The following is a 26,649-nucleotide window of genomic DNA, read 5'->3' on the forward strand; positions in this document are numbered from 1 at the left end:
TAACACTGTGAAACCAGTCTCTACTAAAAAAAATACAAAAAATTAGCCGGGCGCGGTGACGGGCACCTGTAGTCCCAGCTACTTGGGAGGCTGAGGCAGGAGAATGGTGTGAACCCGGGAGGGGGAGCTTGCATGCATCCAGCCGAGATTGCGCCACTGCCCTCCATTCTGGGCCACAGAGCCAGACTCCTCTCAAAGAAAAGAATACAATTGAACTTCCTCACCATTCTCTATAAGGCTTTATGTAACCTGACATCTGCCATGTTTCTGGTCACATCGCCTCCCACTTGTTCACTCTGTGCTTCACCCACCATACGTTCTTTCTGTGCCTGACACACCAGACTAGCTCCTGCCATAGGGGCTTTGTTCTCTGTGCCTAAAACACTCAGCTCAGACTTTCCCTTTCCCCTTCTTATCATGCAGGCATCTGCTCACATATAAGGTCTTCCCTGATTGCTCCGAATCCATCCCACCATATTTCAATCACACTTTTTTTTTTAATGCAAAACACTTAACAAGAAGCTGAAATTATTTTATCCAGCTTTTAAACCTTCTTTTTCTGGCTACCCCAACTAGAACCTAAGCCTCATAAAACAGAGACTATTTCTACTATGCTCACTACATGTCTTTATTACCTCTAACTATATCTGGTATAAGAAGAGCTCAATAACCAATTGCTAAGTGAATGAAAATTAATAACAGCTGAATAACAGTCAATGGTATGCTAGAACAAGCTTATCATGGCTCAGGGAGCCAATATGCATCTCTCCCTGAATCTTCATTCAGAGGTTTCACTTTGCTGGCATGAAGTACATTATGATGAAAATATTTACACCATAGAAATCAGCGAATGCCACAAATCAAGGTTTTTATTTGTTTGTTTATTTTATTATGGCCTAGTTGTTAAATATTTACTGGCACACTCAAGATTATAGTTATTTTACTGAATGTTTGTCGACTCATCTTTGTTGAGTTCTCTTTGGACTATTAGAAGATGCTAGTTTGGTGACAGGAGCTTGGAGTGTGTTACCAGGAATGGTGGAAGGAGAGTGTGGCATAACTGGTGAGGGTTCCTGGTAGCTCTACTTTTTGGTAGACTTACTTGCAGTACTCCACAGTGTCTAGCTACTTGGGGGAAGAACCTATCTTTCCAGGTCTTTGGGCCACATTCACTGCTTTATCTTGGAGGTAAATGTCATTGTTAACCTTCTGTCTAACAACGACATGGTATAGACTCCATGGCTCAGATTCTGGAATGTACAGTCCCTGTGATCACAGTGATGGCTGCCCTAGGGTCCATGTTTTTTTGTTTGTTTGTTTTTGTTTGTTCGTTTATTTGTTTTTGAGACGGAGTTTCTCTCTTGTCCTCCAGGCTGGAGTACAATCGCGTGAAATATTGGTTCACTGCAGCCTCCATCTCCTGGGTCAAGCGGTTCTCCTGCCTCAGCCTCCCGAGTTAGCTGGGATTACAGGCACCTGCTACCACGCCCAGCTAACTTTGGTATTTTTTAGTAGAGACTGGGTTTCTTCATGTTGGCCAGGCTAGTCTCAAACTCTTGACCTCAGGTGATCCACCCACCTCAGCCTCCCAAAGTGCTGGGATTACAGGCATGAGCCACCGGGCCCAGCCTCTTCCTTTTGTTATCCATTCACTTTTGGCTGAGAAAAAAGGTTTACTCCTGCTTAAAAAAAAATTCTCTCCTTTGCATATTTTCAGCTTTGGTTTACTATTAAAATGTTATCATTTTCTTATCAATTCTATTCTTCTGGAATTCTATAGTTTACGAATTTCTCACAATTCTTATTCTATGCATAGCACTGTTAATTTTATGTACTCAAATTTAAAGGTATTGTGAACTCAAGGAATTGAGGTGGAATAAAAGATGCATACTTCTGTGTAGTGGGCTATATAATACAATGGTATAACATGACAACTTAAAAGTGGGATATACATGGGTTTTGCAATAATGTGTCATACTTTGTATTATTTAATACTACTATATTACTTAATAAGAAACTAATAGTGTCTCAGTAGAAGGAGCATATTTGAGCTGGCTAGCTAGATTTCTATGCTTTCCAATTTCTAGGTCTCTTCTACAATTAAAAATTAGTCTATATAACAAACTAGAATGAAACTAATACTTTAAAGTTTATTATTTTATTTCCTTGCAGTTACTTTTTAAAAAATGTTTTGAAAACAAACCTAATCTCATGGCTTTTTGTCAATAACAGGGAGAAACAAGGAAAAAATGATAAATCCTTGCTTAGTGAACCAGAGTAAATTGAAACTATTCAGTCATTTAGCTTATATTACCAAGTGTAAACTATGATGCCTTCATAAATATCTATCTAATTCATTTTAGTGTACATGATGCATTTGCCTAATCATTCATTTTGAAAGTATGGTTGGCAAATAAATTATATGAAGAATCCATTCAATTGAATGAGAAACAACTTTCCTAAAAAAAAAAAATCTGAATATATGTGGATCAAGAGTAAATGCACAAGTTGGCAATGTGGATAAGAATAGAAGCAAAGGGTTGAGATATTTTGTGCTTGAAAATACAGAAAATATCAGGGGGCAGGGCCAAGATGGCCGACTGGTAACAGTGGCCTTCAGGGGCTCCCATCGGGAAAAAAAAAAAAAAAACCGTAATAAGCTTGTGAATCCTTCACTGGCACCCAGGGTATCCAGGTTCTCTCATCAGAACTGACTAGGAGTCTAGCGTGACCCACAGAGAGAAGGAAGAATACTGTGGTGCGGTGACCCACCTGAGAGTCACACAGGGCAGAGGAGCCCCCTTCCCCCAGCCAAAGGAGGCAGTGAGTGAACATGCTACCCAGCCAGGGAAATCGTGCTTTTCCCACGGAACTATGCAACTCATGGATCGGAAGATCCCACTCGCAAACCCACACCACCGGGACCTAGCGTCCCAACTCCAGAACCCCAGAACATGCAGATTTGCAACAACCTCTCAGCTGAAATCTGCTTAAGCCTACTGAACTCCTGTGGGGAGCTGCAGCTACCTGCTGTCTAAGCCATTTATTTGAGCTCCTTTGGGGAGGGCAGCAGCCAGCACTGGGACTCGCAAACTGCTTAATACACTAAGCTCCCTGGGTGGGGAAGAGCGGCAACTATCTCTATAGCTCCAGGCTGAGCTTTTCCCCTGCTGAAGCCAGGGAGGCTGGACGGCTTGGTCCCAAGACTTGTTCCCCAGAGCCCAACACACCATCGGTTGCAGTCTGTGGCCAGAGTGCCTCTTCAGGCCTGGCCCTGACCCATCCTTCCTCACTGGCAGGGGCTTTCCTGCAGGAACTCCAAGAACTCCAGACAGAGGCTCAGGGACAGAACCCGGATGTCCCTGGGCCTGAGCTCCTAGGGGGAGGGGTGGCCATAGTCTCTCTTGACTGGCACACTTAGCCTTTCCTCCAGTAGTTCTGAGGAATCCAGACAACCCAGAAAAGTGGGTTTTCCCCCAGTGAGGCACACCCCCTCCACCAAGAAACAAAGTCTTGTTAAATGGGTCTTGTTCCCCATGCCACCCAACTGGGTGAGACCCTCCAACAGGGGTTGTCAGACACCCTATACAGGAGCAATCCTATTGACATCAGTTTGGCATACCTCAAGGTCAGAGGTCCCAGAAGAAGAAGGAGGCACCCATCTTTGCTATTCTCTGGCCTCCATGAGTGACATCTCCAGGCGCAGGAGCGAATCAGATGAATAGGGCCTGAAGGGAACCCCAGGCAAACTGCAGTAGTCCTACAGAAGAAAGACCTGACCATTGAAAGAAAAACAAACAAGCTGAAAGCAACAACAACAGCATCAACAACAACAACAAAGTCCCCACAAAAACCTCATCCAAGGGTCAGCAGCCTCAAAGACCAAAGCTAGACAAACTCACGAAGATAAGAAAATGAATGAAAAAATGCTGAAAACCAAAAGTCCAGAGTGCCTCTTCTCTTCCAAATGATCACAGTATCTCTTCATCAAGGGCAGAGGACTGGACGGAGGATCGGATGGACAAATTGACAGAGACAGGCTTCAGAAGATGGGTAATAAAAAAACTATGCTGAGCTAAAGAAGCATGTTCTAACCCAATGCAAAGAAGCTAAGAATCTTGATAAGGGATTACAGGAATTGCTAACTAGAATAACCAGTTTAGAGAGAAACATAAACGACCTGATGGAACTGAAAAGCACAGGATGAGAAGTTCGTGAAGCATACACAAGTATCAATAAACAAGTCAACCAAACAGAAGAAAGGATATCAGAATTTGAAGACCACTTTGTTGAAATAAGCCATGAAGACTAGAATAGGAAAAAAAAAAAAAAAAAAAAAAAAAAAAAAAAGAATAACAAGAAATGAACAAAGCCTCCAAGAAATATGGGAATTCATAAAAAGACAGAACTTACAATAGATTGGAGTACCAGAAGGAGATGGGGAGAATGTAAACAAGCTGGAAAACAAACTTTGGGATGTTATCCAGGAGAACTTCCCCAATCTAGCAAGACAGGCCAACACACAAATTCAGGAAATACAGAGAACACCATTAAGATACTCCATGAGAAGATCAACCCCAAGACACATAATCATCAGATTCTCCAAGGTCAAAATGAAGGAAAAACTGTTAAGGGCAGCCAGAGAGAAAGGCCAGGTCACCTACAAAGGGAAACCCATTGGACTAACAGCAGACGTCTCAGAAGAAATTCCATAAGCCAGAAGAGATTGGGAACCGATCTTCAACATTTTTAAAGAAAAGAATTTTCAACCTGGAAACTCATATCCAGTCAAACTAAGCTTCATAAGCGAAGGAAAAATAAAATCCTTTTCAAACAAGCAAATGCTGAGGGATTTTGTTACCACCAGACTTGCCCTGCAAGAGCTCCTGAAAGAAGCACTAACTATGGAAAGGAAAAACTGGTCCCAATAACTGCAAAAACTCACCAAAGTAGAAAGACCAATGACACTATGAAGAAACTGCATCAGCTAGTGTGCAAAATAACCAAATAGTAGCATGATGGCAGTATCAAATTCACACATAACAATACGAACCTTAAATGCAAATGGATTTAATGCCCCAATTGAAAGACACAGACTGGCAAATTAGATAAAGAGTCAAGACCCATCTCAGGCCCCAAACTCCTTAAACTGATAAGCAACTTTCAACAAAGTCTCAGTCTACAGAATCAATGTGCAAAAATCACAAGCGTTTCTTGTGACAAACAGAGAGCCAAATCATGAGTGAACTCCCATTCACAATCACTACAAAGAGAATAAAATACCTAGGAATACAGCTAACAAGGTATGTGAAGGACCTCTTCAAGAAGAACTACAAACTACTGCTCAACAAAATTAGAGGACACAAACAAATGGAAAAATATTCCATCCTCACGGATTGGAAAAAACAGTATTGTGCAAATTGTCATACTGCCAAAAGTAATTTTTAGATTCAATGTTATTTCCATCAAACTACCATTGCCATTCTTCACAGAATTAAAAAAAAAAAAAAAAACTATTTTAAATTTCATATGGAATCAAAGAAGACCCCGTATAACCAAGACAATCCTAAGCAAAAAGAACAGAGATAGAGACATCAGGCTTCCTGACTTCAAACTATAATACAAGGCTACTGTAACCAAAACAGCATGGTACTGGTACTGAAGCAGACATGGAGACCAATGGAGCAGTACAGAGACTTCAGAAATAACACCACACACCTACAACCATCTAATCTTCAACAAATCTGACAAAAACAAGCAATGGGGAAATGATCCCCTATTCAGTAAATGGTGCTGGTAAAACTGGCTAGCCATAAGCAGAAAACTGAAACTGAACCCCTTCCTTACACCTTATACAAAAATTAACTCAAGATGGATTAAAGACTTAAATGTAAAACCCCCAATCATTAAAAGCTCTGGAAGAAAATCTGGGCAATACCGTTGAGGACATAGGCATGGGCAAAGCTTTCATGACAAAACGCTAAAAGCAATTGCAGCAAGAGCCAAAATTGACAAGAGAGGTCTAATTAAACTAAAAAGCTTCTGCACGACAGAAGAAACTGTCATCAACCTACAGAATGCGAGAAAATTTTCGCAATCTACCCATCTGACAAAGATCTAATATCCAGAATTAACAAGAAACTTAAATTTACAAACCAAATAAACAGCCCTACCAAAAAGTGGGCAAAGGATATAAAGACACACTTCTCAAAAGAAGACATTTATGCAGCCAACAAACATGAAAAAAAGCTCAACATCACTGATCACCAGAGAAATGCAAATCAAAACCACAATGAGATACCATCACCAGTCAGCATGGCGATTATTAAAAAAATGTCAGGAAACAATAGATGTTAGTGAGGCTGCAGAGAAATAGGAACACATTTACACTGTTGGTGGGAATGTGAAGTGGTTCAACCATTGTGGAAGACAGTATGGAATCCCTCAAGGATCGAGAACCAGAGATACTGTTTGACCCGGCAATCCCATTACTGGGTATATACCCAAAGGAATATAAATCATTGTACTATGAAGATACATGCACATGTATGTTTATTTCAGCACTATTTACAATAGCAAAGACATGGAGCCAACCCAAATGCCCATGAATAACAGAGTGCATAAAGAAAATGTGGTACATATACACCATGGAATACTATGCTGCCATATAAAGAAATGAGATCATGTCCTTCACAGGGACATGGATGAAGCTGGAAGTCATCATTCTCAGCAAACTAACACAGGAGCAGAAAATCAAACACCACATGTTCTCGCTCGTAAGTGGGAGTTGAACGATGAGAACACATGGACACAAAGAGGGGAACGACACACAACAGGGCCTGTTGAGGGGTGGGATGTGAGGGTAGGGAACTTAGAAGATGGGTCAATAGGTGCAGCAAACCACCATGGCACACGTATACTTATGTAACAAACATGCACATTCTGTTCATGTACCCTGATTTAAAAAAAAAAAAGAAAAAAAGAAAATATGGAAAAATGTATTTTTCACTGATTATTTTTCACTGATTACGATTATATATGAATGCAACCAATTATGAGGTAATAAGAAAAAGAAGAGCAGCTCTGGTAAATATTTATGCCTGCAATTAAGTACTATATCAAATTATAAATTCTTTGTAAGAGTTTGTGTAATTTGTTATAAATACATAGATATAATCTCAACTTTATATTCATTAATGAGTTTTATGAAAAACTGATTGATGCTCACTAAAGAGTTTAGGAAAATAGGGACAAAAACAATAAAAAAGATCATATTCCTGCAACTGTTAAAAAAGCAGCAAACTACTACTATTTTAACATGTTTTCTTTTGGGCTTCTTTTTAAGTCACACATAATGGTTGTATTAGCGAACGTTTTCTAGAGAGACAGAACTAACAGGCCAGATGTATATATAAAGGGGTGTTTATTAAGGAGCATTGACTCACGTGATCACAAGATGAGGTCCCACAACAGGCTGTCTGCAGCCTGAGGAGCAAGGAAGCCAGTGTCCGTCCCAAAGTTGAATTACTTGGAATCTAATATTCGAGGGCAGGAAGCATCCAGCATGGGAGAAAGATGTAGGCTGGAAGACTAAACCAATCTAGTCTTTCCGTGTTCTTCTGCCTGCTTTTATTCTGGCCATGTTGGCAGCTGATTAGATTGTGCCCACCCAGATTGAGGGTGGGTCTGCCTTTCCCAGTCCACTGACTCAAATGTTAATCTCCTTTAGCAACACTCTCACAGACACACCAGGAATAATACTTTGCATCCTTCAATCAAGTCACACTGACATTCAATATTAACCAACACAACGGTTTTCCTTTTCTTTCTTCCCTGTCCCCAATATAACTCAGACATACCAATATAATTGGCAACATAAAATTTCATGGTAAGTTCTAACCAGTGGGACAGTTTTTCCAGATGGTTATATGTGCCCCACTACATGCTTATTTCTCAAATTCTCAAATAAAATATACTAAATTACAATAAAATTGTTTACATTATTACTAAATTAGAGCCTCAATCTCTTCATATTCATATGAGTGCATTGTGTATCAAATTTCATCATGCATAATTTTATTAGATGATGGCTCTTCTCAGAACTGTGCATAGTTGCAGATCAGTAAAGTAGTTCAAAACAATGTTGTTGCTTCCACATCATCTTCTAAAATTGTTTTACTCAGAGGAGGCACTTTTGTTTTGTTTTCTCTTTTGCTTTCATTTGTGTTTTTTCTCCATTCCTGACATTAAGTGGAAAAAATGAGTAACATAAATATTGCAGTGTTTAAATAACTTGATAGATATAATCCAGAAAGTAGCAAAAATTTACATTCAAACATGAATCAGCTAAACCTGAATTCCATTCATTTTATATTACAAATTTAATTAAATAAATAACTTAGTGAAAACAACATAAAAATATATCGGCAATTGTTTCATAGCTTTATAAAGATTTGCATCGGTTGAGGTATTCGAGGTTCTTCCTTTCTGTGAGAAATTTAATTTTCTTATATTCTTCAAAATCTGCTATTTCTGTTCCCAAAAAGAAGGTGGCGCTTGATTATAGATTCTATACATCTGATTGAACTTACAATAATAAATAAAACTCAGTATAGCATATGCTTTGACAATTTTTATGCAAAATGTAATGATTTTACTGAATATATAATGTTAAATAATATAACATTAAATCATAATCTCAACTTCGACTTTTTCACATTGGCATGCTCTTAAAGATATGTCAGATAGAGGAGAGGTGAGGGATGGTGAATTAAATTCTATAGCAATTATCCCCCTGCAGAAGAGTCAATTTGAGTAACTATTCACCTGTGGAAATATATTCACAAGAGCAGAAAAAAAAAAAAACACACACACACACACACAGAAGCAATCACAGTGCCTGGTTGTAGCATAATAAAAAGAAGACATGGATTTAAGAGGGTAGAAAGAACAGTTTTACATTATTTGTACCACCCCTATCTCTACCCAGGCAGGACATCATGGAGAGAGTTATTATCCACTTAGGAGAAAGAGAGGAAAGTGAGAATAGGATTTTGCCTAGAACCCCAGCACTGGCCAGCCACAGTAAAAGCCAGTGCCAGGCAGATCCTCGTGATCCCATATTCCAGGCCAGTATCCACGGACCGAGACTATGGACCTGCCTTGGCACCAGGCTAGCCCTCAAAGCTCTAGGTTTCAGGCTTATATGGTGAAGTTGATCTCCAGCCTGCACTATTGCTAGACCAATATCAATGGCCCTGGGCTCCAGAAAGCCCTCAACAGCAGGAAGGCATCAGCAGTCTTTAGCAGTCCTAGGACTCTGTCTAATCTCAGCAATTCACCTGCCATAGCAGCTTCAGGTTTTTGATGCTGGTTGGAGCTACACTGGGCTTCTGGTGCACCCCGGTGCCACACTGACTGCAGGGCTTTCCCAGAGAAAGCCAGTCTGTGAAGGCTAATAAAAAATTAATAGAGAGATTGAAATAAAAATTATAAAAAACAAAAATCAAATAGTAATACTATAACTAAAAAAATACAGTAAAAAATAAAACTGCAACAGGGAACATCAATGGCAGAATTGATCAGACAGAAGAAAGAATCTGTGAACCTGAAGAAAACTTATCTTAAAATGTAAAGTCAGAGGTGAACAAAGAACAAAAGAACGTCAAAAGTGAAAAAAGCTTATAGGACTCATGGGACGACAACAAAGGAGTAAATATTTTACTTACAAGAATTAAAAAAGGAAAAGAGAAAGGTAAAGAGGCAGAAACTTGCTTGAAAAATAATAGCAGAGAATTTTCCAAACCTGAAGATCTAAATGTAGAGGTAGAGGAAGGTCAGTGGTATCCAATCTAATTCACTTCGAGGGGGATTACCTCTAGACATATTACAGGTTGCATATTCTTTGTTCAAAATAATTGGGACCAGAAACGTTTTGCATTTCTTATTTTTAAGAAATATTTGTAGATAACATACTGGTTGAATATTGATAATCTAAAAATCCAAAATCTAAAATGCTGTGATGGGCATTTTCTTTGAGCATCATCTCAGCACGTGACAAGTTTTAATTTTTTTTTAATTTTATATTTTAGATTTTTGAAGTAAAGGTATTTAACCCATATAATCAGATTTTCAAAGATCAAAGGCAAAGAGAGAATCTTGAAAGCAGCAAGAGAAAATAAACAAATAATATATAAGAGAGTTTCCATATGGCTAGTAGCAGACCTTTCAGCAGAAACCTTATACTCCAGGAGAGAGTGGGAAGATATATTCAAAGGGCCAAAGGGACGCACACGCGCACACACACACACACAAACCTGTCAACCAAGAATACTGTTCCTAGAAAAATAGTCCTTTAGAGCTAAAGAAAAGATAAAAACGTTCCTAGACAAAGACAAGCTAAAAAATTATCACCACTAGATGTATCTTATAGGAAGTGTTAAAGGGAGTTCTTCAGGCTGAAAGAAAAGCGCACTAATGAGTAAAACAACAACATCTGAATGTATAAAATTCACTGGTAAAAGTAAGTGCACAATCAAATTTATAATATGCTAACAAAGTGATAAAGGTGTATAAATTATGATATATTTGGTATAAAGTTTAAAAGACAAAGCTATTAAAATACTAATAGCTAAAAGTATTTGTTGAGGAATATGCAATACAAAAAAATTAAATTATGACATTAAAATTTTAAATATGAGAAGGGAAGTAGAGTAAATTTGTAGAGTATTTTTGTTTTTGCTTTGTTTTAGTTTATTTTTTCAATCAAAGTTAAGTTGTCATCAGCTTGAAATAGCCTATTATAACTATAAGATTTATTTAATACATTTCATAATCAACACAAAGCAAAAATCTGGAGTAGCTACACAAAAACAAAAGCAAGGAATCAAAACACTGCAACAGAGTATGCCACTTAGCCACAAAGGAAGACAGCAAGACAGGAAAAAATGAACAGAAGATATTAAAAAAAACAAACAAACTAAAAACCAGTTTACAAAATGGTAGTAGTAAGTACTTACCCATGAATAATTACCTGGAATGCAAATGGATTAAAATTACCCAATGAAAAGGCACAGATACAAAAAAAAAAAAAAAAAAAAAAAAAAAAAATAGACCCAGATATATACTGTCTACAAGATACTGGTTTCACTTGTAAGGAAACAGATAAATTGAAAATGAAAGGATGAAAAAAGATATCCCACACAAATGGAAAACAAAATAAACCAGGAATAGCCATACTTACATTAGATAAAATAGACTTTAAGTCAAAAACTGTAAAACAAGACAAGAAAAGTCATTATAGAATGAAAAAGTAGTCAATTCAGCAAGCTGACATAACAATTGTAAATATATATGTACCCAACATTAGAGTACTTAAATATATAAAGTAAATATTAATACATTGGAAGGGAAGAATAGAATATGAGGCAATATCAATATGAAACTTTAACATCCCCACTTTTAGCAATGGACAGATCTTTGAAACAGAAAAAAAAAGTTAAGCTTAAAGTACATTTTATACTAAATGTTCTTAACAGAGATATACAAAATATTCTATCCATAGCTGCAGAATGCACATTTTTCTCATTGACACATGGAACATTCTTCAGGACAGGGTATATGTTAGCCCACAGAAAAACTCTTAAAATTTTATAAGTTTATTTTCTGATAATAATGAGGTAAAATTAGATATCAATAACTGGATACATTCAGAAAATTTGCAAATACATGGAAATTAGACATGCTCCTGAAAAACCAGTATGTCAATGAAGAAATTAGAAGGAAAATTTAAAAAATTTCTTAAGACAAATGAAAATGGAAAAACAAAATATGACAACACATGTGAAACAGCAAAATAATTTCTTTTTTTTTTTTTTTTACCTCTATTACTTTTTTTTCTTTTCAACTTTTATTTTAGGTGCAGCAAAGTACATGTGCAGGTTTGTTATATGGATAAAAGTGCATGTTGCAGGGCTTTTGTGTACAGATTATTTTATCACCTAAGTAATGAGCAAAATACCTGATAGGAAGTTTTTCAGTTCTTACACCCTTCTTACCCTCCATCCCCAAGTATGCTCTGGCATCTATTATTCCTGTCTTTGTGTAGAGGTATACTCAGTGTTTAACTCCCACTTATAAGTGAGAACATGTGATATTTGGTTTCATATTCCTACATTAATTCACTTAGGATAATGGCCTCTCCAGCTCCAACCATGTTGCTGCAAATGATATAATTTCATTCTTTTTTATGGCTGCATAGTATTCCATGATGTATTTGTACCACGTTTTATTTATCCAGTCAACCACTGATAGCATCTATGTTGATTCTATGCTTTTATTATTATAAATGGTGATGTAATGAAAATGTGCATGCATGTGTCTTCATGGTAGAATAATTTCTATTTCTTTTGGTATACACTTAGTAATTGGATTGCTGGGTCAAATGGTAGTTCTATTTTAAGTTCTTTGAGAAAGCTCCAAACTACTTTCCACAGTGACTGAACTAATTTACATTCACACCAGCAGCATATAAGCATTTCCTTTTCTCTGCAACCTTGCCAACATCTGTTGTTTTTTGAATTTTTAATAATAGCCACTCTGTTGTGAGATGCTATCTCACTGTGGTTTTGATTTGCACCTCTCTAACGATTAGTGATTTTGATTAATTATTCATATGCTTCTTTGCTATGTGCATGCATTCTTTAAAAGAGTGTCTGCTCATGACTTTTGTTCATTTCTTAATAGGATAGTTTATTTTTGGCTTGTTAATTTTTTAAAGTTCCTAATGGGGTATAGATATTATACCTTTGTCTGAAGCATAGCTTGCAAATGTTTTCTTCCATTTCATAGGTTGTCTATTTACACTGTTGATAGTTTCTTTTGTTGTGAAGAAGCTCTTTAGTTTAGGTCCCACTTGGTGATTTTTGGTTTGGTTGCAGTTGCTTTTTGGAGACTTTATCATAAAATATTTGCAAAGCCCTACATTCTGGATGGTATTTTCTATGTTTTCTACTAGTCTTTTTTTTTTTTAACTGTTTTAGCTTTTGCATTAAAGTTTATAATCCATTTTGAGTTCATTTTTCTCTATAATGAAAAGAAGGAACCCAGTTTTAATCTTCTGCATATAACTAGCCAGTTATACCAGCACCATTTATTGACTAGGAAGTCATTTTCTCATAGCTTATTTTTATTGACTTTCTTGGGGATCAGATGGTTGTAGGTATACAGCTTTCTTTCTGGGTTCGCTAACTTTTTCCATTGGGGTATCTCTTTTTACACCAATACCATTCTATTTTGGTAATTGTAGCCTTGCAATACAGTTTGAAGTTGGATAGTGTCATGCCTTCAACTTTGTTATTTTTGCTTAGATTGCTTTGGCTGTTTGAGCTATTTTTTGTTAAATACAAATCTGAGAATATTTTTCAAATTCTGAGAGACATGTTAGCCTAATGCTAGGCTGACAGGAATAGCATTAAACCATGAAGAAATTCAAAACCTGAATAGACCAATAACAATCAATGAGATCAAAGCTGTAATAAAGTCTCCCAGCAAAGGAAAGCCCAGGACCTGATGGTTTCATTGCTGAACTTTACCAAATATTTAAAGAAGAAGTAATACCACTCTTACTCAAAATATTTGAGGAAGAGGGAATACTTTCAAATCCATTTATAAGGGTAGTATTATCTTGATACCAAAACCAGACAAAGACACATTAAAAAGGAAAACTACAAGCCAATATTCATGAGGAACATTGATGTCAAATTCTCAACAAAATAATAGCAAACCAAATTCAACAACACAATAAAAATATCATTCAAGGCCAGGTTTAGCAGCTCACTTCTGAAATTCCAGCAATTAGGAAGGTTGAGGCAGAGGGTTACTTGAACTGAAGAGTTTAAAACCAGCCTCGGAAAAGTAGGGAGACCCCATTTCTCCAAAACTGAAAAAAATAGCTAGGGATGTTGGTGTATGCTTGTAGTCGCAGCTACTCAGGAAGCTGAGGTACGAGTATTGCTTGGTCCAAGAGCTGCGATCTTGCCATTGCTGCACCACAGCCTGGGTAACAAAGCAAGACCTTGTCTCATAAAGAAGAAAAACATAAGATAATTCCTTATGACTAAGTGGTATTTTTCTCAAGGATGCAAGGATAGTTCAACATAAGGAAATCAATAAGCATTATACATTATATCAACAGAATGAAGGACAAGAACCATATGATCATTTCTATTGATGCTGAAAAGCACTTGATAAAATTCAACACCCTTTCACAGTAAGAACCCTTAAAAAACTGAGTATAGAAGGAGCTTATACCATCACAATAAAAGCCATTTATGGCAGACTCAGAGCTAATATCATACTGAATGGGAAAAACCTGAAAGCCTTTCCTGTAAGGTCTGTGAAAAGACAAGGATTACCACTTTTACCACTGTTACTCAATGTAGTACTGCAAGGTCTACCTAGAGCAATAAGACAAGAGAAACACAGACATGGCATCCAAGTTGGAAAGGAAAAAGTCAAATTGTCCTTGCTTTCAGGTGATATGATCTATATTTGGAAAAACATAAAGACTCCAAAAAAATTACTGGAACTGATAAGTTCAGTAAAGTTGCTGATACAAAGCCTACACACAAAAATCATTAGCATTTCTCTATGCAAACCGGAAACAAATTGAAAAGAAATCAAGAAAGCAATCCAATTTACTGTAGCTACAAATAAAACAAAATATCTAGAAATAAACTTAAAGAAGTGAAAAATCTCTACAATTAAAAGTATAAATCATTGATGCAAGAAATTGAAGAGGACCCCAAAAAAGAACACTATTCTATGTTGATGAATTTAAAACATCAATATTGTTAAAATGTCCATAGTATCCAAAGCAATCTACAGATTCAATGCAACCCTTATAAAAATACCAATCAATGACATTCTTCACAAAAATAGAAAAAATAATCCTAAAATGTATATGGAACCACAAAAGACTCAGAATATCCAAAGACATATTAATCAAAAAGAACAAAACAAAGGAATAACATTATCTGACTTCAAATTGTACAACAGAGCTATAGGAACCAAAATAGAGTGTTACTCTCATAAAAATAGATATAGAGACCAATGGAACAGAATAGAAATCTCAGAAATTAATCCATACACCTACAGTGAACACATTTTCAACAAAAGTGCCAAGAACTTGCATTTCAGAAAGGACAGTCTCTTCAATAAAAGATGCTGGGAAAACTGGATATCTACATGCAGAAAAATGAACATACACCCCTATATCTCACCATGTATAATAAACAATCAAAATGGATCAAAGACTTAAATACCTGAAACTGTAAAACTACTAAAAGAGGACATTGGGAAATCTCTCCAGGACATTACTCAGAGCAAAGATTTCTTGAGTAATAGTCCAAAAGCACTGGCAACCAAAGCAAAAATGGACAAATGGGGTTACATCAAGTTAAAAAGCTTCTGCATAGTAATGGAAGTAGTCAACCAAGTGAAGAGAAAACCCACAGAGCTGGAGAACGTATTTGTAAACTATCAATCTGTCTATTGATTTTTAATCAAAATATATGAGGAGCACAAACAGTAGGAAAAAAATCTAACAATCTGACTTAAAAATGAGCAAAAGATCTAAATAGACATATCTCAAAAGAAGACATATAGATGGCAAATAGATATGTGCAAAGGTGTTCTACATCACTGATTATCACGGAAATGCAAATAGGAACTACAATGAGATATCATCTTTCTAGTTAAAAATTCAAAAAACAGACAGAAACAAATGTTGGCAAGGATGTGGAATAAAGGGAACTCTGTTACACCGTTGATGGGAATGTGCATTAGTACAGCCACTATGGAGAACAGTTTGGAAGTACCTCAAATAACTAAAAATGGAGCTATCATTTGATCCAGCATTACCACTCCTAGATATATACCTAAAAGAAAGTATATCAAAGAGATATCGACACTGCTATGTTTATTGTAGCCCCCTTCGCAATAGCCAAGATTTAGAAGCAACATAGGTGTCCACAAGCAGACGAATGGATAATGAAAATGTGGTACGTCTACACAATGCAGCGCTATTCAGCCACAAAAATAATAAGCTCCAGTCATTTACGACAAGATGGATGGAACTGCAGGTCATTCTGTTAAGTGACATAAGCCAGGCACAGAAAGACAAACTTCACGTGTTCTCCCTTATTTGTGATAGCTAAAAATTAAAAATAACTGAATGCATGGTGATACAGGGTAGAAGGATGGTTACCAGGGTTTGGGAAGAGTAACAGCGGTGGGCAGCCTAGGGATGGTCAGTAGGTATAAAAATATAGTTAGATAGAGTGAAGAAGCTGTAGTATTTTATAGCACAGAAGAGAGACCACAGTCAACAATAGCTTATTGTACATTTAAAAATAATAAATGAGTGTAACTAGAATGTTTGTAACACAAAGAAAGGATAAATGTCTAAGGTGATGGATACCCCATTTACTCTGATGTAATCATCACACATTATATGCCTATATCAAATATTTCATGTACCTTGTAAACATATATATCTACTATATTCCCATCAAAATAAAAATAAACATTTTATAAAAATTCTCATATTTAACTGTTGTTTTTCTTTATTTGCCTGCTTGAAGCTATATATGTTATAATGAAATAAATCTAAGCAATCAAACTCTGACATATTCTTTTTTATGTTTGTACATTTATATTTCTAAATTTTTTGAGACTTGAGACTGCTTTGATTTTGCAACATTCTCTACAGAGTTGTCTATTCTGATTTTTAAAAAATAGGTAACTATTTTGTCTTTTACTATAGCTTGTGATAACCAGTAGTACCTGCTTACTCAATTCTTTATTGAATTCTTTTCTCAAACAAATACTTTGCATATAAAACATGAAATTGTTGATTTATATAATTGAAGAAAACCATTTCTTGTGTGTGATGCTATAAGACTATAATCTTAACTTTCTGTTTATAATTACCAGGGGTCAGAGAAAATTATGATCTATATTGCCTATGGTAGAAGTTTTCCCCTCTTTTATTTTGCCTCTTGATTTCTACTCTTAGATATTCACTTTATTATACTGTCTGAAACTTTTTTCACTACCTGTTAAGAATCTTTAAAATATTAGTAGAATAAGCACATTAGTTGCAATGTCATTTCAAACTTGCCTGGTGATATGACTATGCAGAACATGTCAGAAAGTTATGCTGCCACTTAATGTACTAAAAAATGAAATAGTTAAAATTGGTGCTATAAGAGATAGAATTATTTGGGAATATAGATTGCTTAGGAATATAAGAATTTTATTTCTGACTGTGCAAGCAATAATACAATCAAGGATAATTTAGAAAGGAATTAATGCTTCTATTTGCCAAAACTGGATTTATGCAATCATTAAAATCACTTGGGTTTCCCTATATAACTCTTCCTTTCATTGGTATCAAGGCTGAATCTATGGCAGGATGGTTTTCTCTCCAGGTCTCCATGTAAAAGAAGAATGTCATCTTCCACCAAAATGCATTTCATTTTGAGGTGAGTTTTATAATCAGAATTCTAAAACTCCTTAGTTTTTGTTCTGGCTGTTGTGGGTTATTCCTAGTCTTCAGTGTGATTTTTAAATCATTCTGATTTTAAAAAGCCTAGGTTCTAGTCCCATTTTTAACGTTAGTTCGTTTTGATATTAGGCAAATATTTAGCTTAAAAGAACCTCAGTTTTCTCTTCTATAAAGTCAAGGGTTTAGCTTTGATATTCTCTAATTTCCAGCTTTCAAGTCCATGATTCAGTTTCTTTTCACATTTAACAAATATTTCATATATATTTAAGGAAATATATCATCCATATGTATTATTATAATGAATGAATTTTTATATTTTCTTCTCCAATATCACCATTCATGGTCAACACAGATAAAATAAGCCAAGTTAATTTTAACTTTGTCTTCCTTAGTGTCTCACAGAAGAATTTAAACTTGAAATGTTAAGAATCACATAGGCTAATAGTCATTACTATAGTATATATTTCTAAGACATGATAAATGAAACGTGCTCTTTTTTTCAGCAAAGAACTCTTTTATGTAGGATCCTATATTCTAATATATGCTATATAATATGCATTTGACATATCCTATTAAGTCAGATTGTAAAATCTGTATTGATTTTACAATTGAAAACTGCAAATATAACTTCAGCTGTTTAGTGAAAGTACATGCAACATTGAGTCCCTATGATATGATTTTAGTTACAGATGATGCTTAATATCACTCCTAATTATTTCAGCATCTGTCATGTTACACAGATCTTCTACCACTGTTAACCTTCTTGACGCTAAAATACAGATAGGGCTTCAGGCCAGGCATGGTGGCTCATGCCTGTAATCCCAGCACTTTGGGAGCCTGGGCAAGCACATTGCTTGAGGTCAGTAGTTTGAGACCAGCCTGGCTAACATGGCTAAACCCTATCTCTACTGAAAATACAAAAATTAGCTAGGCGTGGTGGTGCATGCCTGTGGTCCCAGCTACTCTGGAAGCTGAGCCATGAGAATCACTTGATTCCAGGAGGCACGCGGAGGTTGCAGTGAGCAGATATCACACCACTGCATTCCAGCCTGGGCAACAGAGAAGACTGTCTCAAAAAAAAAAAAAAAAAAAAAAAAAAAAAAATATATATATATATATATATATATATATATACACACACACACACACACACACACATATGTATATGACTTCAACATAAAAGATTTAAAATGAGAAAGAGTAATGTGGAAAAGCCAAATGCAGGCTTTCCTGATAGCCATACAGCTAACTGGGTAAGTGCCTAGAGTCTGAAATTGTATGGTTATAGGTTTAATTCAATCTTAACCACTTATTATAAGTTGTTTAACTTTACTAAATGTCTATGCTTTTATTTATAGAATGATAATAATTATACCTCACCTTATAATAAATTACATTATATAAGAAGATTAGAAGACTACCTGATGTATGGTAAATTATCAATATATTAGGGATTTTATGGGTTTATATTACTATTTTGGGAGCTTGGAACGTTGAAAACAGAAATAATTTACCTTAGTCTGGTTCTGATGAATTTCCATATAACTTGAAGCTAATGTCTTAGAAGATTCTTTGCAAATGTGAAAGCTCTTTATTAGAACATTGCTAAGAACAGGCTGGATTATTGCAGTGAAATTGCTACATCCAGCATTGCCTTGTCCGGAATCTTATGTTTCCTGATGAAAGGAAAGAAACAATTCACTGGCAAAAAGAATAATTTCTGGGTCTTTGATTATTTGACTGGAATATTTCTTTTATCACACTCTGGATTGGCAGCCCTGAAACATTCATTACATTGTTCTCACAAAGTTATCTCTAAAAATTATTTATCATCAAGTTGTGGCTTGATTACAGGACCTTCATTCATCAGCTATTATCAGTAAAATCATACATTCATCAAATGAAATATTTTGCTTTGCTTGGCATGGTAATTTGCATATATTTTTAATTGCTTTGGTACATGTTTGCTGAAAACAAACATCTTTACTCAAAACATTATTCAGAAGAAATTATATCACAATGCTTTCTGGGTGTCTATTCTTCTTATTTTTTTTTAGTTTAATCTTCCTATTTTTATTTCTTAAAAATATTATTTCTATGTATTTTCTGAGGCCTGAAAGACCTCTATTGTGTCTCTTGTCTAAATAACTCATGAGCTTGTACAATTCTAGTTTTCGTTGCTGTATTTTAGACTCTAGCATTTTCTTAATTTCCTTCAGTTCATTCATTAAATATTATAGTACAATTTTCCACAATTTTTGGCCATTTTTTTCTGATGTGTCTTTATTTTCTTAAACTATGCTTCACAGATACTTACTATCCCCTTTTCTTTGTAATATATTAAAATAGAAATAAACAACAATCCTTTAGGGGATGGCGTAGTCCAGCTCCATGGTTCTAATTCTTCCTCTTCTCAACTAAGATATCCAGGACACCTCTGTTCATAAACTCCCAAAAACAGAGGAGCTGTATTTCTCCTGTGTCACTAGAATTTCTGTCTCAATCATTTCGTGTGCTATGTTCAGCAGTTACTCCTCAGTGAGTGGCTCTTTTGTGAAGTATTTCTGAAAGCAGAGGGCCTAGTACCTTCAAGCTTTCATATTTCATTTTTTCAATTATCTTCCTGTAAAACAAAAGCCTTTGAAATCGTCTTCTACTCTTGATTGTTAACCAGAGATATGCCAATTGATTTCACCATCGAATTAGTTTATTCTCTTTTAGGGTAAGTACTTTCAAGAAATTGCACAGCTGCTGTTTTATGAACTCTTTTGTATTTCATTTTCTCCTATGTGTCTATTGAGGTTTTCAATAATACAATTTGACCTATATTTGTTGAAAATATCATCCAGGAGTTGTACCTTTTGTTAGCTTTGAGGTTGTCTCATTTTGAGAAGCATTAAAGAGATTAAAAGTGTTTATTCGTACGGCCACAGCTGTCTTTTCTGTGTTTGACCAACAATTTAAAAACTTGTATACATAGGTTCCTGACTAAAATTATATTCAGATTGAAGTGAACATTGCTTATATATTCTTGATGTAGGTTAATTTGTGTATTTACTACCTATTTAAATCTATTATTTTAAGCAAAACTGAGTCAACACAGATTATCATAATGGATAAAACCATCTGAACATGATAAAAGCATTTTAAACTCAGGGAGCTTACAAACTCATGAGGGTGATTGAACACCAACACGTAAAATAAAAACAATTTTTTAGATAATGGTAAATACCGCAAAGTAATAAAACATAGTGTGTGAGCAATTGTGTGTATGTGTGTGTGTCTTTGTAATATTTTAGATGGAATCATCAGATATTTTTTCTCAGAAAAGATATTTAAGCTAAAATCTAAAACATAAGAGATAACTGGTTATAAAAATTTTTGAGTAGTAGGATTATTTCAGGAATAGCAAAAACCCTAATATAGGAAAAAGCTTTTTTGCAAAGTAAGAAAGACTAAAAATAACAGCATGGCTGGAGCACAGATGGGGGCAGGGAGACAGGCGCAGTGTGAGATGAGGTTGGAGGGGTAGACAGAGGTCAGTCTTACATGGCTCTGTGGGGCTAGTAAGACAATTGAATGTTTTTCCGAGTACAGAGTGTATTGGTAGATTTCCTGACAGGAAATCAAATTTACATGATGCAATGTAAGCTTTACTATTGAATTTACATACATTAGGAATGTATTTTTACGTGTATTTAGGAATATATACCTTACCATTACAATAAAAAATATATAATATATATACACAGATATGTAAAGATATATGTAGCTATTTATAAATATATATAAAAAAGATAGCTCTCTCTCTCTTTACATAAATACATGCATATATATATATGGAGAGAGAGAGAGAGAAAGAAGAGAAAATGTGCCAAGGAGTTGAGGAACCCCTAAAAGATGGGGTTGCCCTTACATTAAAAACCTTCATCCAAAGCACCAGGAAAGGCTTTTATGAAATGCTAGATATGGTTTCACAATGCTTTAAACTCAAATAAAACAAAGAGTTGGACAGTGTTTAAAAAAAACAATAAAACTGGTTATTGGTTGTGGAAGAGTAATCAGCTTATATTCTAAGTGACAACCCACTTCATATCCCCACACCTCAACTGCACCTGTTCTCCTCACTCTCCTCATCCCTTTCCTTTTATCAAGAGGTACTTGTCACAGAGAGAGTGAAATCTTCTTCAGTCAGATAGAATGACATGGTAGGATCTAAGTGAGACTTTTAAGCAGAAGAACATGGACTTCCAGTCCCAAAGATGGGTTACTGATTTATACTCTACTCTTGGCATGCCTTGTAACTTCCTCAACATCATCAGGGATACCTTAAATATCTACATATTATTCTAATCAAGCAGTCATCAGAGACATCTTAAATATTATTTACATATTATTCTAGTAAAGCCTCATAACCTCTATTTAATAAGGAGAAATAATCAGACAACCCCAAATTGAGAGAAATCTAATGATACATAGCAATTCTCCTGTACTCTTCTTAAATGTCAGTGTCATTATTTTTAGGAAACACAATGAAGTATCTGAAGGTGAAGTTTCACTATATGTTCAGACTAGTTTCCTAAGATTCAGTGAAAAAAAAAAAAAATGAAAGAGATATAAAACAATGTGGCAAAATGGTGACAATTGGGGAATCTAGATAAGGAGTATATGTGATTTATTGTACGATCCCTTAAACTTTTTGAGTAGATTTAATATGTTTCTATATAAAAATGTTGAAAAATAAAATGCTATTTACACCATGTGTATTCTCAATCTGATAATTTAAAAATTTTAGAAAATGTGTTGCCCATTAAAATTGAATAATATGTGTAAAATATACTACTACTTAACTTCCTGGAGCTGATATAAAAATGATCACAAACAGCCTGGCACGGTGGCTCACGCCTGTAATCCCAGCACTTTGGAAGGCCGAGGTGGGTGCATCATCTGAGGTCAGGAGTTCGAGACCAGCCTGGCCAACATGGTGAAACCCAGTCTCTACTGAAAGTACAAAAATTAGCTGAGTGTGGTGGTGGGCACCTGTAATCCCAGCTACTCAGGAAGCTGAGGCAGGAGAATAGCTTGAACCTAGGAGGTGGAGGCTGCAGTGAGCCAAGATCACATCATTGCACTCCAGCCTGGGGGACAAGAGCCAGACTCTGTCTCAAAAAAAGAAAAGAAAGAAAGAAAAAGAAATCACAAACATGGTGAATTAAAAGAAATTTATTCTTTCACAGTTGTGGAGATGTGAGGTCCCCTATCAAGATGTCAAGATCACACATCTTCCTAAGATCTAGAAAATAATCCTTCTTTTTCTTTTCCTGCTTTTGACAGCTCCAGGCATTTCTTGGCTTAGAGCTGAATGACTCCAATCTCTACCTGCATCTTCACAAGGCCTTCTCCTTGTGTGTCTCTATATATCAAATCTCCCATTTTTTTTTTTTAATTTATAGGGACACCTTTCATGGATGTAAAACTCATCTTAAATTCAGAATAATCTAATCGCAAAATTCTTAACTTAATTACATCTGCAAATACCTTATTTTCCCTAAGATCACATTCACAGGTGCTGGGAGATCAGATTTATACACATCTTTTTGGGGGACATTTAGCTTACTACAGATACCTATATATCTTTGGAAAAAATATGTTTATAATAAAATTATAACGTGCATATAGTGCGACTGTGATTTTTCAGTCAACTATTTAAATGAAATTGTTCGTATACAGACAAAGAGGCATATAAAGGCATTGTAATACCATTCTATTTATACTAGTAGTAACTTGGAAACTATTTGTCTACATGGAATTGATCAAATAAACTATAGCATATTCATAAAATATAAAATTATGCAGTTATTAATAAACATGATGATTACTATGGTTTGGCATGAACTAATGCCCACAAGAATTTTAAAAGGAAACAAAAATACCATAAAATATATATCATATGATCTCATTTAATTTCTTAAACCTATAAAATAAGATTAAGGGGTAATACATAAATAAATAAGTAAATCTATACAAAAACATTATTGAAGAATATATATTTAAAAGAAAACTCTGTTGACCTTTGAAGAAAAGAGAGGACTAGAGAGATGAGCCTATGGTAGTGAGAAAGTTCTTTTTTCAAGATAAATGTCGAATATATTTCAAGATAAATGTTTTGAAATATAGTCTTCTCTGAGCAAATAAAGCATGAGACATGAACCCATTATTATAATTAACTGAAGAGTAGCATGCAGAGAAACGTGGTGGTAGCTGGAGCTGCCTTGGCTCCCAGGAAAGAGTTTGATTTGTTTGCTTTTTAAGAACACACTTGGAAGATTATGAGAATGATCTATATGGAGTAATAAAATAATGGCACAGGAGATGGAACTGATTAGTTTGAACGGGAAAGTGGAGAGCTTGGTCTTGAACAGGAGCAGGGACAGTTCCTTTATTGAAAGCAAAGTGTAGAAGAGAAAATGAGTGAAGGTTCAGGTAAGCTGTAATATTTGTAGTGGAAAGATAATGGAGTTTGTATCAAATAGCTACAATATTTCAGTTTTTGAAATACAGGATGTTGGAAGTCATTGGCTGAAATTAGAGTTGTGAAGGTACATGGAAGTTTGAGCAAAAAGGATATTATAAAGTGGTCATCTAGGAAAGTAGAATATAAACCTATAGTGATAAATCATAGTGAGACCAATTACATTTATTGTGTGTGTTTCCCTGTCCCTCCTCCTCCTCCTCCTACTCCTGCTCCTCCTCATCATCCTCTTCCTCCTCTCCCTCCTCCTTCTTCTTCTTTTTCCTCCTCTTCTTCTTCTTCCCATATTTAGCGACTAAGCCACTGGCATATATAATTAAGTAATCAAATTATATATGAAGATAAGAGTTTGCAAGACAAATAGAAATGAATAATTTCAGAACAAGAAAGGAAAAAAGAAATTACTTTTACAAGGGTGTAATAATAAGTCAGACTAGAATCCAGACTTTAACAAAGTGGATCTAGGAAAAAGCTGACAGATACTGACATAATTACTGAATAAATGGACTAGTATTGGCAATCAGATTAAATTGGTGTTGTCCTTGAATAAGTGGGATAGGAGGACAAAATTACCTTTGAAATTAAGATTTTAAGATTTACCTTTTCTGGTGATGACAAGTTCAAGATTTAACCATGACAACACATGAGAGATAAAGAAAAGAAAAAAAGCCATTGTACATAAGAAGTCTAAGACATGCTTAGATTGGGGATTCATGGTTTATTGATTATAAGGTTACATTTTCGAAAAATATGGACAGGAGTTATTATAGTTTAATTTGTTAGTAATTAAAAATACCTGACACGGGCTGGGTGCAGTCGCTCATGCCTGTAATCCCAGCACTTTGGGAAGTCAAGGAAGGTGTATCACTTAAGGTCAGGAGTTCAGGACCAGCCTAGTCAACATGGTAAAACCACGTCTCCACTAAAAATACAAAAATTACCTGGGCATGGTGGTGCACACCTGTAGTCCCAGCTACTTGGGAGGCTGGGGCAGGAGAATCACTTGAACCTGGGAGGCGGAGGTTGCAGTGAGCTGAGATTGCGCCACTGCACTCCAGCCTGGGTGACAGAGTGAGACTCTGTCCAAAAAAAAAAAAAAAAAAAAAAAAAAAAACCTGATACATAAGTAGAAGAATAAATTTACAATAGAATGTTCAGGGAAACTTCATTGGAGCACCATGGTATACATTCATCAATTCAGTCACTAAGATTTTTAAAGAACTATTTGTTGAGTACTTACAATACCACATATCAAGAAGAGTGTTAGCCTTTAATAATTCATCTTGCTATCTCTGAAATTTCTATTCTAAAACTTATTACCTAATGGTGATTGTTAACTATTGCCTCTAACTTTACAGTGGGCTTGCAGATGTAGAAAAACTCTGATGTCCAGGATATACAGAATAAACTACTTTTTCCAAATCTCTACGTTTTGTGATTATGTAAAGAGAAGTTCAAAATAAATAATGCACCAGCATAATTTCAAACATTTGTTTAAAAGTATAAATTAATTTAGGAAAATAGAAAATGCAGATAGCATAAACAGATATTTAAAATTTGTAAGCCTTTTAAATTAAAATTATAGGTAAGATGGCTAGATAAGGTGAATGCACATTGTCAAATATTAGATTTTAATAGGCATTGGTAATTTGCCTTCCGGAAGATATTATCACAAATTAAGACTTTAAATGATTTAAAAGCTGAAGGGAAATATAATTAAAATGTGATATTATCATCCCTGTGAAAATTTAGCCCTACTTTTCCTTAAAATAAATTTTCCTTTAAAATTCTAATTTTTAGTTGAGTATTCAAATATGTGAGACACAGAAACACATAAAGTAAATATTTTTGTATATAGTCTTACATGTGGGCTACATATTGAGAATTAATTATATATAATGCCTTTGCAAAGTAAAGAGAGTTTAGTTCTGGTGTAGAACTGAAAACTGTAATCTGCTCCTTTAGAATGAAATGACAACCATATTTAAGCAAATGCAGTTTGCAATAATTAATGTAGTGGAAGAGGATATTGGAAAGATGGAAACTCATTCACTAAATGATTCTGGATGAATGATGCAAAGAAATGATTATTATTTTATTATTTAGTATTGCTGCCTTTAAGAATTTTGCATTATCAATAGTTGTTAGTCAAACAAACTAAATGTGTTGCACAAATTCTCTCTTTATCATATTTTAAAAACAATACTATTTATACCCAACAAACCTATCATTCAAAAATGAAAAGGGAGATGAAAACTTTTTCAGATAAACAAAAGGTGAGGGAGTTCATTTATCACCATTAGACTTACCTTACAAGTAATGCAAAAGGGAGTTTTTCAAGTTGAAACGGAAGGACAATAAACAGCAACACAAACGCATAAGAAACTATAAAACTTGTTGGTAAAGGTAATTATATAGACAAAAACAGAACCCGTGTTACTATAATAATGGATGAATTGCTTTTAAATATGAGTTAAAAGACAAAAATGTCAGAACTAACTATAACTAAATGATTTTAATGAATACACAATATAAAAATATGTAAATT

Source organism: Rhinopithecus roxellana, chromosome 1, assembly GCF_007565055.1.
Source record: "Rhinopithecus roxellana isolate Shanxi Qingling chromosome 1, ASM756505v1, whole genome shotgun sequence".
In the NCBI taxonomy this organism is placed as follows: Eukaryota; Metazoa; Chordata; class Mammalia; order Primates; family Cercopithecidae; genus Rhinopithecus; species Rhinopithecus roxellana.